We start from the raw sequence: 14,339 nt of genomic DNA on the forward strand, positions 1-14,339 counted from the left end.
TATGCCTACCTTAAATTTTGCTTGAAGCACCGGCTAGGGGGCCTGGGAACTCTTTTCCTCAGTATCCGAGCAACACATAACTAAATTTTAATAAAGGAATCCCACCAATACAGTGGTTGGGCGGTTGGGGTTAGGCTGGATCGGGAGATTCCTACGATACTAACCCATGGGCCGGTTGGGGTTAGGCTGGATCGGGGGATTCCTACGATACAAATAGTTACAATTAAGATACATTAGTTAGATTAAGTCCTAGGAAGACCCTTGTTCCGTGGGAGGGAATCTGCGGATGTGCCTCGTTATTAAAGGAGGAAAAAAGCGGTGATTCTATGGGACCAAGTGCAAGTCTCTTCTTTGATCTAACCATGTGACTTTCGGGTTCGCTCGGATCAGTTTGGATAGTTAAGACTTTCACTCGTTAGATCAATTCTCTCATTATATGATTTCCCTCGTGATCTAACCATGTGCCTTCTGGGCAAGGAAAGTTTTTCTGGGTTCGATTTCGGAGGAACCACCGGGCTAGTCTCTTGCTTGGATATCTGTGGGCGAGGCCTCGAGTGTGGATCCCTACCCCGCACGAGAGGCTGACATCGCTTCCACCGCCAACGTTCTCGGAGGGGGCGGGGGTCTCACACATGAGATTTTTTAAGTTGAAGGACCTATTACTTAAAATTAAGATGCAGTAATGCAATGTAGCCAATGCTCATACTTTAAAATCAAGCTATAAGAGTGCAATGAACTTGAATGAAGTCAATGCTAAACATTTTAGATGGAGGAGAAAACAAAACTGCAAGCAAAGGTTAAGTAAAAAATAAAGATTCCATCTCCATTTTACAAGATTGATCACTCACATGTCATAAGAGTAGATGTCATTGGACAATCATGCCCTCTGCATGAAAAAATCATGTATTGCTTGAAAGGATATATTATGTTATGTATATTGCAAGTTCTATGATGATAGGGTAAATTGATCTGATAAAACTTAAGGTTAGTGGGTATATCAAAACATTATATAGAGCATTGATTGTTACATTTATGTGAGCCTATAATGTTTGGTTGTAAAGAGGGAGATGCTCATTTTCTTAAATATATATGTATATATATAATTATTGTACTAATAATATATTAGTACAATAATTATATATATACATATATATTTATATAATTATTATACTAATATATTATTAGTATAATAATTATATATATACATATATATTTAAGAAAATGTGCATCTCCCTCTCTATATAAACCACAAAATTTACTTTTTTAGAATTAATATTGTTTTAAAAATAATAATTAACAATCAAATAAAAAATGGCCAACTTATTTAAGGATGTTAATCACCATTCATTTCATGTGTACTTGTTACCTGTTGTGTCATTCTCTTTTGTTCTTGTGTACTTCTTTTTTGTCCTCTTTACAATGAGCTACACAATCTCCGTTTTTCAGCAATGGTTGAGTTCTCGTGAGTGAAAAATTCTTACAAGAATAAGTAGCTCCCTTATCATTCTATGGATTGCAAGTAATAATAAATATTGGGTCCCAAGAGGTGTATGTCCCTCTAGAGCCAACCTCTAATCCATGAGGGGGAAGATTTCTATATACTTGAGGACTCTCTTTCAACTAATTACTCCGTAATAGTTGATGCTTTGTTAAACTCAAACCCACAACCAATAGCCATCTTAGATAGCCCGCCTAGAGGAATTCTAACTCAGTCTAATGTGATGGTTTAATGCATGCCCTTACAAGATAACAACAAAATCGGTACATTAGCCTCATCCACTATTGCAAGAGGAGATGGTAAGATCATTTTGGAATATCTTTTAGAGCATGAAGAAGGGAAACACATTAACAAGGATTTTGTTGAATCTCAGAGTTTATCAAGGTTGTGGAGATTCCTAGGCAATATAATAGTGATATTGCATTTGAGTTTCCACCAACCATGGGAACATGTGCATGAATAGACTCCATGGAGGAGAATAAGTATGGTCCCCAACTGGTAGTCAAAGCTGCAAACCTCTAACATTTCCTTTCCTAGAGTGTGTCAAAGAAGCCATTTCCTAGGTGGTTTGAAGTGTGTGAATGAACTTTGACTACGTTTAATGAACCACAGGACCTCAAATACATCACATTTTACTAAAAGCATGCTAACAGCCCCGACCACTGGAGAGGAGTGCATCAATGCATCTGGAAATCTCCTTTGCCATTATTGCTCAGTATCGGTGATGTGCATCGCTACATGCAGTTGTTACATTTATTATGTGATGCCCTTTGATGAGACGATGAGTTGATTAATGATACAAATCGGTTCCCATCAACATAATGTACAGGTAGGCACATCAAAGGCACTAACTGATAGGATAAAGAAAATGGTGTCTAGGGTGTTAGGAGTAGATCACAATGCCAGGAAAGAAAGGTATTAATGTGTGTGGAAAAAGAAATTATAATGGAAGCACTAGTGCAAGAAGGTGGTTCCTTACATTTCATTGCGAAACAAGAGTTCATCAACATTGTAGAGGATATGGGACCACTGGTGGAAGACAGCTGGTAAGCTAACTGGGTTGGGCAGTTATGTTTTTGTAAAAGAGTTATTAAAATCTAGATAAGTAAAGTGTGAAACTTGAACAATTTGATTTTTAGGTTTTGGAGATCAGCTGGCAGGAGCCTTCAAAGAAGAACTTTGACTTGGATGCACTTCTGAAGCTGAAAATGAGAGTGCACTTATGACTTTTTTCACAGAAGCAGGTTAAGGACAAGGTTCCTCATGTGAGAAGTGATTTGTTTTCAAGATGTCCACCATTGAAGCCACTTTAGGGTTGGATTTGGTGAATCAAATGTGAGAGACTGGCTCTGGCAACCTATGACATGTGCGGATATAGTTCGACCACACCCGAGGACCATCAAATTGGGTGACCATGGCTTGTAATGTGTATGATTCAAGATAGCATATTTCTAATGTAGAGTATTAATGTAATCAGGTTTGGTCAAGTGCATTACATCATAAATGACTAGAGTTTTCACGCAGCATGCAGGATCTTCTAAGAATTGTGACATGTGAAATGAAAGAGGATATGGAGGCCCAATGTCTGTTCTGGGAATGCATTAATGAGGTGATGGCAAACCATGGTTGTGAAAGGGCTGATTTCTTTGGTTTCATGGGAAGACAAGGCTTACGCTAACTAGAATGCAGTTTGACATGTGTTTTGACATGCGTTTAATGGTGGGAAAAATAACATCTTGATAGATAGGGAGAGGTCTTACCTGTTTCATTAGGAGCAAAGCATGTTTGCCCACAAAACAAAGTATGCTACATCTCAAGGAGAGGATAAATATTAGCATTGAAGTTGTTTCTGCGTGTATCGTGAGGGAGGCCACCAATGTGGAGGTCAACAAAAGACCGTAGATTGTGCACAAGCATGGAAAGGTCTCACATCCTTTCCACTTCCTAATAACAATGATGATATTTCTCCAGTGAGACCAAAGTGGTGGGCTTAATTGTGATATGGCAAGCCCATGGTTTTATTCATGATGTGTTTGAGTGTGTCTTGCTAGAGGAAGTGTGTAATGGTACGAATGCCGTTCACTTACTTTGTGCCTTCACCCTAGAGAACAAATGATGCCCATAGATGTAAAGATGATGGTTTTCATAGTTCTATATTTGGAAGTTGTGCGTGAATGAACTTGGTTTTATTTTCACTTTGAGCAATAACCTCGATGTAGAGGATGTGATGCTGTCATGTTTTTGTCTTTTTCACTCCCTCTGGCTCTTTCTCACCCTCTCCCTCTCGAATAATTATGTCATGACTCTCTCTCAAACTCTCTTGGCCCCTCTCTCTCTTGATGGAAGGTGGAGGAAATCTTTTTGGAATCCGCTCGCTCAATTCCCAAAAAGTGCTCTCGCTAGAAAATGTTTATAAGAAAAAATTCCCCATCAGGATGCCAAATGATCTAGACTTTGTAGACCATTTGCTAGGTAGATTAAACCATATAGTCCATCTATCTACTACCTCCTCACTTGCAACACAAGGGAGAAAAGGAATTCAGATAAATAGTGAGAAGATTTGTCTCTTTTTGGAAACCTGTTGATGGAAGTAAGCTCTCAACCTCCACTCATAAGATTTGGCTTTTCTAGCTTGTTGTTTTGTTTGTCTCTTTTTGGAAACCTCTAATGGAAGTAAGCTCTCAACCTCTTGATGGAAGTAAGCTCTCAACCTCCACTCATCTAAATGATTCAAGTGTTTAATCTATTTTGCAAAGACTCTTCTAAAGGTTATGCTCATGAAGAAACCTTAAGCTCAACAATTCATGCTTAATGGGAAGTACACATTCTTGTCCATAAACGAATGAAAAAGGAGTAAAACCAATAGCCTCCTTATATTCTGTAGTGTTATAAGCCCAAACAAGAGCACATAACTTATCATCCCAATCCTGCTTGTGTGATGTAATGGTTTTTCTTGAGATAGTCATCAATGTCTTATTAGTGCTTTCAACTTGCCCATTGGTAGAAGGTTTATATGACGTGGTTTTATCATGATGAATATTTAAATAATCAGTGAGACCTTCAATAATGTTATTGAGGAAATGTGTTCCTCTATCAGATACAAGTTTGGTTGGAGCTCCAAAATGACAAATCATTTGCTCAATCAAATAAATAGCAACGGGGTTTGTGCACCATCTTTTCAAACAGCCTGTGCCTCAAACCATTTGGTGAAGTAACCAGGGGCTACTATGATTTAGTTCTTTTTCCTCCTAAATGTAGGTGCTATGGGACCCACATACTCAATCCCCCATTTTTCAAAAGGTAAAGCGAGAATAATAGGATATTAGGCATAAGATGATTTTCTAGACGTGTAGTATGGTGACACATGTTGCATCTCTTACACCACTCATGAGCATCCTTAAAGATAGTAGGCCACCAATAACCCACAGTTATAATCTTCATTGTAGTGCGTTTCCTAGCAAAATATCCCCCACAAACTGAATCATGATATTCCCTTAGTATGTGTGAGATCTCCCCTTGTGTAGTAACACAGCATCTAAATACTCCTTGTATACCCTTTCTATAAAGTTGCCCCCATCAATAATATAGAAAACATTGTTCATGTGTAGCTAACTGTTTTCTTTCTACTTTATTTAAATCATCAAAAAACTCTAAGGTAGATAGATAAGAGGATATTTTGTCATACCACTCTTAAGATTTCTCAATACAAAACAAGTCAAGCACACCGGGTCACTAGGTGCTTCTTTTTCAACATCTAGGTGGTCAGCTAAGAAATCTACCAATTTTTGAAGAGCTGGGGGTTTGGTTTTCAACTCATAATCAATGGCTTGTAACTTAGCTACCCGCTTCATTATTCTCTAAGAAGGGGCCTCTAACTTATTCAATAAAAGCTTAAGGGAAGCTTTCGGTACATAGATGATAGTCTAGTGCATAGTAAGGTAAGGTCAAAACTTTCTAGCTGCCTCTGCAATAGTGGCTAAACATACTCTATCCACCCAAGTGTATCTAGTTTCTACATCCTTCAATTCGTAGTAAGCTATGGGGTGATCCCTCTTATCAAAAGACATTTGGTGCCCCTTCAATTGGACATTTGGTGAAGGTGTATTAAAAGGTATCAAAAGAAATTTGGTGCCCCTCTACCCACACAAACTTTATTTCAACCCTAAAGAGAGTATTCAATGAAAGGAGAACATGAGACTTATCTTTAATGAGTCAACTATAATGCTTAGCTACCCCAAGGAAACCCCTCATTGTGTCACTATTTTTGGTATTTGTGTGTGGATAAGAGCATCAACCTTGAAAGGGTCCATTGCTATGCCATGTTTACTAATGAGATGTCCCAAAACGATACCATACTCTACCCCAAAGACACATTTTTTGTGGTTTAAGGCAATAGATTTCTCTCTCCACCACTCAAAGACATACTCCAAGGCTCTTAAGTGTTTTTGTCTCTTAGTTCCCAACCCATGGTCATCCATGAAAATCTTAAGAAACTCAACCAAGTCATCCCAAAAAGATTCATGCATGAAGCAACACTCGTATATGTGGCTGGTGCATTACATAACCCAAATGGCATGCCATAATATGCATATGTCCCAAAGGTGGTTTTTAGTTTATCCTCATTCGCTATGGCTATTTGATTTTTCCCATAAAAACAATCCATGAATGAATAGAGTTCTCTCCTAGCTAAGGAATCAAGAATTTGATCTACCAAAGAGGGGGATATTAGTCTTTCACAATACCCTTATTCAATTGTGTATAGTCTACACAAATGCGTAATTGCTTATTTTTTGGGCACAACTACTATAGGGGAGACCCACTCAGTGTTATGCCCTTCCTTTACAAACGGAAGGGGGATAGTAGTCTTTCAGAGTACCCTTATTCAATTGTTTATAGTCCTCACAAATGCACAATTGCTTATTTTTCGTAGGCACAACTACTATAGGGGAGACTAACTCAATGTTTTCTACTAAAAAGATGGACCCTGTTCATACTAAATTTTTAAGCTCATTGTACACCCCAAGTCGGTAATGCTTAGGCAAGCGTCTTTGTCTCTATCTCACATGTTGGACATTTGGTTTTTAAGGTATATGGTGGACAACCAGTTCGGGTGGAGTCCCCGTTAACTTAGAATAGTCCCAAGAGAAAATGTATTGATACCTCTTCCAAAGCTCAATTAATCCCTTTTTGTAGGATAGGGTCTATGGATGCACTCATAATGATTGTTTTGTCACTCACAAGAATTTTAATGGAAGGCTTAATGGTGTCAACATCTCTAGCTAAGGGTGGTTTTTCCTCCTCCTCACCAAAGCTAATCTCCATGTGATCACGGTAGATAGTGTAAACATCACAGGAATTAGAAGAATCCTCACTCCCACCATCGCTATCTAAATCATATGAACCTTCTCCCCTTTCAGACTAGGGGGCTCTAGGATATGCATCAAGCTTAATGGTTTCTTTCCCTCTCCCCGGGATAAGGTGTCCCCTCTAGGGATACCACACAATCAATTTTTTTGAGCCAAGGATGCTCTAATAACTCTTGATATTGGCTAGACCCTAGGTGTAATCTAATGACATAGAAGTCTACTGCTATTGTTCTACCCACAATGGTGATTGGTAACCCTTGGATAGACCCGTATGGCTAGACTTTTCTATGATCTTCCATCCTAAGACCACTCTCAAGTATACCATTAAATGTGAGCCCCAACTGGACAAAAATAGAATAGCTCAAAACATTATCCCTAAAAGTAGCATCCACTCTATATAGCTTTACCAATGACTAGCTCATGAATCATGCACGTTATGGAGGGGCAATTCCTATCAACTTGCATAGGATCTATCTTTTGCACTTGCTTACTCCCTTGGGCTAATTTGAGTGTAGCTATGAGAGATCTAAAGTAGGTAATCTCCACATGGTTAAGGGTGTCCAAGAAAATTAAAGCAAGAAATGGAACATGACAACTTACTTGGAAGAAGGACCCTTAACCTCTTTTATTTTCTTTTGGTTCAAACTATACTAAAGCGCGAGACTCTTTCTCAATGTGGGTGGGAGGGTGTTATGAATGCTTGGTTGCTCTTGGGGTTCTACCTTCTTAGATATGATAGCTTTATCCTTGAGTTTTGTTTCCTCCCCCCTAGTGATGACACATATATGAGAGATAGGTTGTATGATGTAAATCATGTTGATATTAGTTTTGTTGTCAGATGGCATCTCTTGGATCCTAGGCCTAGAACTTGGGTCTTGTGGACTTGGCTGCTCCTTTTGAAGGAGATTCCAACTTGGTCAAGGTGGTTTTGCAACCTCACTATGATAGTTCAAATGTCCAAGTGGTGGAAAAGCTCCTTGCCTATTATTTTGAGCCCTACATTTCATAAAACAATTAGCCTCTACATGCCCATTTGGTGCATTCCAAAGATAATATATGCATTGAACATTAGGGCATTATCATGTGAGATGAGGTCCCCTACAAGCGTGACAAACTACCCTTGTGTGCCTCTTCAAAAAGTTCACATCTAAAGTGATAGATTTTATGTTTTCATTCAATTGGTTCATATAGTTTGTGAACATATCTTTCAAATCACTAGTGGTAGAGGCACTAGATTCATACCCATCTTGAGAGGAAACTTAGACTATTTTTGGAGTTTGTGGTGATGGTGGTCAGTGTATTGTGGGGCTAATAGTGGCACTGACACATACTGAGAATTGGTGGCAAGGCTAAAGGTTGGGATGGGGAGATGAAAGTTTCAGAGACAGGTAGAGATGAGAAAGTGGATTGTGGTGTGTTGAGAAAGAGCTAAGTGGTGCTACCCATGGTGTATATGTGGAGGTATAAGAGATTGCTGGATGATAAATACTTCCCATCAATTGTTGAGAAAAATCAAAAGTGTATTTAAAAGAATTTTCAACTTGTGTCCCCATAGTGATGGTGGCTTCTAAATCTGCAGGATCTAACTAAGATTTGGATATTAGGTTGTGACCCCTCCATGAAAGTTTCAAGCACAAGTCTAGGAATAAGCTGGAAACATTTGTATGTTTTCAAACAAGATCTTTCAATCAACAGCTATATTGCTTCACATTTTCCCAAGGTTGTTTCCTAAAGTTAGATAACTCATGCACCATTTGAGTGCTAGTCACCGGTGGTCTTAACTCACCCAGAGTCTATCACATTGACATTCCACAACCAATATAACACCTTTCTAGATCTTTCATGCCATGCTTTATATGTATGCACCTGCTATGGGGGGGTTCTTTGGCTCCTTTTCATCACCTCTGATGAATTACCAATATCTTTTTCCCATAAGGAAGTTGGTCATCCCTTAATTTCCAAGCTTGGAGTACTATTGTTTTCAAACTTCTTGCTCATAATTTGTGACAAACTGTTAGACATCTTTACTTGGAGAAACTTACCAAATAGTGCTTGAAAAATCTTATGTACTTACACATCAGACCTACAATCTCCAACACAATGATATTGTAAACCTATAGGATAATGTAGCTATATGTGAACTAATCACATAAACATACATCCACCAATAACCTACAAATCTCAGATTCTTTGCACAGATTATCCTGTAACCAAATTTATACTATAACTTTGTACCAAACCAAAAATTGGGCATACACAATCAAAGTCAACACTTTTATAGAGTGCCTTGAATCCAAATTTTGGAATCACTGAAAAGGGTGACTTAATATGTGATAGGCCACCTTACGATGATGCCTACCTGCTTGTTTATGCCTACTTGCATAGTTCTAAATAAATCAAAGGGAAAGAGATAAAGTTACACTTACCTGTGTACTGCTTGTTTTGATTTCCTCTTGAGAGCTTCATAGAAATCAAAGTTCTAATACCATGAGAAGAATGCAAGGGGAGAGGATGAGCTTGAGCTCCTTGCAATAAGCAAACATATACACACAAAAGTAGACAAGCACACAAGAGAGGTGGAAGGCCGAATTATCTTCTATTCTCTTATGTTCCCTACAACCATAGAATGAAGAGAAAAAATTACATACTATCAAGAAAAGTACTCTCTTACTATAACATATAAAGGTTGGTCCATAGTGTGAACCCGACACCCGATTACATGAGATGGTACTATAACTATGCCATAACTTTAATACACCAAAGTGGGTGTGTCGTCACAGAGCACGTAAACCCTACTAGTGGCATATTGTTGGATCTCATAAGATGGAGAGCTAAACTTACACACATACAATGCTCAATGGATAAGAATAGAAGGGTGTAGAGTGTGAGAGAGAATGGCAAGCTCAAAGGAAAGAGATGGAAATCTCTCTACAAGTACAAAGAGAAAGTACAAATGACCAAGCAATCCTAAATTATAAATGAGGTTCTTATATACCAGCTAACCCTAAGGTTCCCATTCACACTATATAGCCATGGGAAAAAATCCAATTGGATAAAAATTCCCATGGAATAAATGTATGACCTCATAGTGAAGTACTACCAAATATCCAACAAACCCCCTTGTAGTATAAATGTGGGGTTTATAGAGATTGCAAGTCAGTCTCTCTGAAATTAAAGAGGTCCAAAGTTTTGCAAAAGGCCTTAAACTTTATACACTGATAGGGATTTAATGGAAAGATTTGCCACATTGTCATGTTGAATGCATGCAAAGTACAAAAGTGGACATTCTTGAGTTCGAATGGAATTAAAGGATTCCATCCACGGTCTCTCAAATGCCTGTTTGGCTCAGCTAGCATGTTAGCAGACAAGACACCACCAACCCAATTGCTAGCATTATCATCCACTGTGTCATTCTCATCATCTTAATTCTCTAGCTTCCTCTTCCTTCATGCCTTCTGTTTCTTTTATCTCACCACCATTTCATGCCCCATGGATAAGGATTTGGGGTGTTAGCACCTTGTGGACACCCAAGAAAGCACTTTATTGTCTTCAAGTCACCTCCTAAATGCCAGTCTATTGTATAAGTGCCCTTACCCTCCACTTCTTATTTTTTCCCTTGAATCTGTGCTTTAATGACATTGGTAATTCATGGTATCCTATCAAACATCCAAGCCATCACTTCATGTGTCTCCTCCTTTGGTACTTCAAATGCGTACCAATCGAAAGGAGGTTTGTTGGCATCCTGCTAGCCCCATGTCATGAGGCACTAACGACTTTTTGTGGTATTTTTACTAGTGGGGTCAGTACCAAGGGATATAAGGCTTGTGACATCCTGCAAGCCCCATTTCGCTTGGTACTAACCCCTTACGTCATTTTGCTCATGGGGTCAGTACCAAGCAATATGAGGCTTGTTGGCATCCTGTTGGCCTCATATCACTTAGTACTGACTCCCCTATGGGTCATGTTGCTCACAGACTATACTATAAGATCTTGTTGGTGTGGGTCAGTACCAACAAGCGATTAGTTGTGAGCGGGCATCCCGCTTGTCCGTTATCGCTTTGTACTACTGACTCCCAATAATTTTTTGGTTGTGATCTTACTGAGTTTATTTATTACATGGCGGTACCAAGCAAACTACTCAAAGAGTAAATACAAGTGAAAGGCCTATGGAGTGGCTTCAGGTGCAAGGTAGGAGGAGAAGATATCTAGCCCCTTCGATAGATTAAGCAACATATGCAACCTATAGTAGCTAGGCTACCATTTCAAAGGCTTGTGCATGAAATTTTTGAACACTCGAGTGTTGGCATGCGATGTCCAGCATCTGCAGTTTTGTGTCTCCAAGAAATTACTGAAGACTAGCTCATAGAGTTTTTTGAAGATGCATATTTCCTTATTGCCCATGCCCATAGGCTTACAATAATGCCTAGGTATTTTGATACACTTCATAGATTGAGGTACAGATATGACCGTCTATTAGCACTTGTCTCTGTTAGCGATCGTCCCATGCTGGAGATCTTGATGGTCCTGCCCCTCCATCCTCATGCAAGGCCAGCTCAGGACACCCGTGCTGGTCACGACAGGGACACCCACTCTCGGACTCGGAGAAGAGAAAAAGCACAAGACCAACCACAGCAAGATGCCGCAAAACCAGAACCTCATGCATAACCAGAACTGGAGGCACAACACAAGCACAAACCAAAGGCGACTACCACACACAGTCACAACTATTTGGTTTTGCTACTAGTGATGATGATAATTTTTTTCTGATGATCAAGTAGATGATGATGCATGGCAAGAAGCCAACAGGATTCGTATAGAAATCAAAGTCATTGAAGCAAAAAATACTAGAGAATTAAGGGAGTTGGAATATATTATGCCTATCAATATGGCATTTACGATTTCGGGAAGAAGCACGATGTTACCAGCTTAGATACAACTGATTTACGTGTTTTGCGATGTGGTGAGATACTAGAAGTCATAGCACAATCATGAATGTATACTTATGGTATGTTGGCATGATTGTGATGTATTCTATTATCTAATTCTAATTCTATTTTCTCACAAATCCTAATTCTATTTTCTATTCATTGTTGCCTGTAGGTATTGTCTCTCGCTTCTACCAAGAGAGATACAAAATAGTACATATGTTATAGACCCTCTCATATTAGGGTAATTGTAAAATGAGGGAACATAATTTTTTGGACATAATGGCCTAGTTTCAGGGGGTCAACCTTGATCTGGTGTGCGAATTATTTTCATCATGGCTTATAACAAAGAGTGAGTATCGCGTTAAGTTATGAACTGACAACATATATTAGGTAATTTGTATGTGTTTTTTTTTATAACACCTATGTCCTGTTTGTTTTTTCAGCACACATTGGAGTTTGCTTCTTTACGACATTGAACAAAATACATGTTACTTCGCAAACTCTGTGTCTAGATATCATGGTTGTGTTAGAGAGTAAGTCCCTATTGACATTTCCCTCTTCCAAAATCATTTAGATAGATTTATTGAAGTAGGATAAGCTAATGCTTATTTTGTCGACCTTTCAGATGTGCTCAAAAGTTTACATCAATTGTGGAACACCTATTATTGGAGCCTAATCTCATTCAGACCATGAGATATCGAAGGATAAAGGTGCCAATCTAGCCAACAAGCGATAATTGCTATGGATGGAGGATGTGCCTTAAGGCATTTCCTTTGCTAGAAAAGATTTTAAATGTTCTTGATGTAAGTGATGTTTATAATCTACATCTCCATCACCTAACGTATAGCTCTATAAGGTTTCTAACAAAATATTTTCCTTTGTGCACAGGAACTTAATTTGCACAAATATACTCAATTACATGTTTAAAAATTTAGGATAAAAGATGTACAAAGAATTATTTTGGTGGTGCATGATCGTGCAAAAGAAGAGATAAGATGGGCATAAGATTTCGCAAGGGAAGCCAAAGAGCATAGGCATCACCAAGAAGAACAATACCAAAGATCTAGGAGATAGGTTGAGGTGGAGGCCCGAAGGCAAGAACAGGAGGCCAGCAAGCAAGCAAGCAAGCAAGCAAGCAGAGGAGAGAATGTGGGAAGAAATGTCAAGAGCAGAAGAGAGTAGTCGTCCAAGGCCAACCCAATCACAGACACATTGACATTCATCACACAGACACCTTGCCGCCGTCACCCCTAAAACTATCCCCCCCATGTATATATACACAAAGCGATAAACATGTATATTTTCTGGAATATATGAATACTGTTGTCTCTTCTATAGTTCTATCTGTGCATTGTTTCCTTATTGTATCCATATCTATGTTAAAACTTGAAAGAGGACTATAGAGGGATACTAGCGAATTGAAACGTGAAATATATTAATCGTGGGGAGACCATCAGAGTAAAAAAGAGGAGTGTTCTATTTATAGATGGTTACAAGAATAACTTGCGCCCTTTAGGTTTTGAGGTTCGACCAACTAAATCATTGGCTTCTTTTAGCCTAGTAGTAACTTCATTCTCATTCTCACATGATGCTTGCTCATCTCTAACTCTGAATTCTCTGTTCTCACCCTCTACAAACCCAGATGCTGTAGTTGTTGCTGATTTCTTGGGCAACAGAACATCTTCTTTCGAGTGCACACCCCTTGAGGGCACGGCAGAACACCAGTCTTTCTCTTCTTCTTCTTCCTCTTTGCTAGTTGGTGCAAGATCACATCCAGCAAAGCTTCTTCAACCTACAAGAATAAGAAAATATAAGTGGACATCACTAGGGATAGTGGTTAGGTCGTTCTAGATGACTCATAAATAATTCTCACCTTGATCATCAGAACTCTTCCTTTTTTATGTCCTAGAATGTGTCACACGGTTAGTACAAGCTTGCCCTTTTGGAGAGCTTCCTTATTATTGCCTCCTCATAGGTGACAATTGAACATTTAGCACACCCTTCTTCTTTGGCATTCTAGAATGAGTCACGCGATTAGTACATGCTTGCCCCGTTTTTGTGCTTGCAGTGTGATTGTGCCACTTGGAGAGCTTCTTCCATCATGCCTCATGGGTGACAGCTCTCCTACACTCAACTTAGTTCTCGGAGTGGTGTTCTTTGGTTCCTTGCTGCCATCGTCCTCCCCTTCTTCTAAGCCAACAATGATAACACTTATTGAATCAATAGTGTGGTCTCATCATGTGAAATCATGATGAGATGAGATCAAAAAACACTCACTAGGCGTTCTTCCCACACGAGACATTTGCTCTAGGATTTCCTCTATTTGTAGGAAGGAGAAGCCTATGCTCCACAACCTCACTCAAATCAACATATTCTTGTCTTTCTTCTGCCCCTCCTTACCTACTACTAAAAGACGATGTTGAAGTGTAGCCTACACATTTTGAAATTTATTGGTAGCAACACATCTTTCAAATGATTAGAAGAATACATACACAAATCGCTTCAACACATGGTAATTCATATATAAATTTTGAGGTTGGGAGCAAA

Source organism: Cibotium barometz, chromosome 25 (assembly GCF_041138505.1).
Source record: "Cibotium barometz isolate CiBa-2024 chromosome 25, ASM4113850v1, whole genome shotgun sequence".
Taxonomy (NCBI): Eukaryota; Viridiplantae; Streptophyta; class Polypodiopsida; order Cyatheales; family Cibotiaceae; genus Cibotium; species Cibotium barometz.